General features: G+C 48.4%; 1 pseudogene across 1 annotated transcript in view; it reads left to right on the top strand.

Moving 5' to 3' along the window:
• LOC308159688 (otoferlin-like) overlaps positions 1 to 2,500 on the top strand; it is a 109,965-nt pseudogene that overhangs the window by 77,540 nt on the left and 29,925 nt on the right. The window contains exon 9 of the transcript in view: positions 2,370 to 2,495. The product of the transcript in view is annotated as an otoferlin-like (transcript). The remainder of the gene's footprint in view (positions 1 to 2,369; positions 2,496 to 2,500) is intronic.

Here is a 2,500-nt window from a genome sequence, read left to right as displayed (position 1 = left end):
GGTTAGGACTAGGGTTAGGGTTAGGGTCAGTGTTAGGACTAGGGTTAGGGTCAGTGTTAGGGTTAGGACTAGGGTTAGGGTTAGGGTCAGTGTTAGGGTAAGGGTTAGGATTAGGGTTACGGTCAGTGTTAGGACTAGGGTTAGGGTTAGGATTAGGGTCAGTGTTAGGACTAGGGTTAGGGTTAGGGTCAGTGTTAGGGTAAGGGCTAGGGTTAGGATTAGGATTAGGGTCAGTGTTAGGGTAAGGGCTAGGGTTAGGATTAGGGTTAGGGTCAGTGTTAGGGTAAGGGTTAGGATTAGGGTTAGGGTCAGTGTTAGGGTAAGGGCTAGGGTTAGGATTAGGGTTAGGGTCAGTGTTAGGGTAAGAGCTAGGGTTAGGATTAGGGTTAGGGTCAGTGTTAGGGTAAGGGCTAGGGTTAGGATTAGGGTTAGGGTCAGTGTTAGGGTAAGGGCTAGGGTTAGGATTAGGGTCAGTGTTAGGGTAAGGGCTAGGGTTAGGATTAGGGTTAGGGTCAGTGTTAGGGTAAGGGCTAGGGTTAGGATTAGGGTTGGGGTCAGTGTTAGGGTAAGGGCTAGGGTTAGGATTATGGTTAGGGTCAGTGTTAGGGTAAGGGCTAGGGTTAGGATTAGGGTTAGGGTTAGTTAGATTACTTAGAAATGTGAGAACATCGGGCTGTGGGACCATCGGGCTGTGGGACCATTGACACGCTCCCCAACAAGAGGCAATTCAAAGTGGTTTGTATTTTCAGGGCGAGTCGTGAGTCGTCTAACTCCTCTTCAGGAGTAGCTGTAGCCACTAGCTAGGTCATAAGGTGCTGCGCGACGCCAATGCTTTGCGGTGGTTATGTCTCCCTTTGGGGCGACTTAGCTAGGGTTGCCACCTTTCAGTCAGAGAAATAAGGGACACCCCTCGCAGTAGGGGCCCCGCTCCTCGGGACCACGACCACCACGGGCCCAAGGGCGGGGTGGGGGCGCCAGTGCTAGTAAATCATAAGTTAAACATCGTTTCAATAAAGCCTTAAGGGCTGCGGGAGTGAGATTTTTTTTTGAGGGACCCCCAATTGTTGTATTTGTATTGTACATTGTATTTAATAATAATAATAATAATAATAATAATAATAACAATGTTATATTATGTTACAGTAGAGAAACAAAAAACAGTTACCAAAACTGTAAAGTTGCAAAGTAGGCCTATCATCTCACCCAAATTAAGTGAATATTAAGTGAATTTTAGAAACGGTATGCCATAGTGTCTTTGAGATAAAGGATACAATCCGTTTTCACACTCGTGTTGAATAACAGAAGATTAATGGAGCGGGGAAAACATGAGTGTGAGGACGGAGGATGATGAGCAAAGTCCCATCATGGATATTTCACTGCCAATCTCTCCTCCATCACCCCGAAAAAGAGAACAGAGGATGAAACAACTTGCGATTTTAAAGTACCAGGCTACCAGATACGTACATGCACATATTTTGCTAACAGGGTTGCCAGACGGAAATGACCATTTCCAGTCCAACCAGTCTAAAAGCTGCCGAATCCACCCGTCCAGTGTGACCATAAGTAGTCCAATCTGGCAACACTGCTTGCTACGTTCTAAGACTTACGTGCAGCTCGAGTGAACACAGGTTCTTCCAGCAGCGCGCGCCTCCCGTTTCGATTGCAGACTCAAGTTAACGCGCGTGCAGAAAGATGCCACGAAACTCGTGTCCGGTAGCTTTATTTAAAGGAATTTCTAAAATAAAAGACTTGGCAGCTCTGTATGATATATTGGAGGAATCACGCGATGCGGGTGGATTGAAAATACGGAACAAACAGCGTTCCGTATTGGTTCAAAACGGGACGCATCTTTTAACTGTCAGATACGGAACGATTCCGTCTTTTAAGGGACGGGTGGCAACCCTAGACTTAGCATTAGCCCTGCTAGCATCATAGCCACCGAACACGACCGTGTTGTTCTTCACGCTAACACTAGAACCATGGCCTGGGGTGGTCCAGTGGTCTAGCACCATGGCCTGGGGTGGTCCAGTGGTCTAGCACCATGGCCTGGGGTGGTCCAGTGGTCTAGCACCATGGCCTGGGGTGGTCCAGTGGTCTAGCACCATGGCCTGGGGTGGTCCAGTGGTCTAGCACCATGACCTGGGGTATGTCGGCATGTCGGGTTCGAATCCGTCACGAGCCGATGTCCTCTCTCTCCCTTCTTCTTCTCTTTACCTCAACTGTATCCGTCCAATACAATTACAAATATGAGTGAGACTGCCCCACCATGCCCTCAGAGAAAAACAACTTAATAAGTAAAAATACTGTTAACCGTCTTCTTCCATCAGATCAGCATCACTCTGCCCCCCCCCCCCTCTCTCTCTCATCAGATCAGCATCACTGTGATCGAGGCCAGGCAGCTGGTTGGTCTGAATATGGACCCCGTGGTGTGTGTGGAGATCGGAGACGACAGGAAGTACACCTCCATGAAGGAGTCCACCAACTGCCCCTACTACAACGA

This window comes from Nansenia antarctica (assembly GCF_963989245.1).
Source record: "Nansenia antarctica genome assembly, chromosome: 6".
Classification (NCBI taxonomy): Eukaryota; Metazoa; Chordata; class Actinopteri; order Argentiniformes; family Microstomatidae; genus Nansenia; species Nansenia antarctica.
The sequence above is the reverse complement of the archived record's forward strand: the minus strand, read 5'-3'. Positions and strand labels throughout refer to the sequence as shown.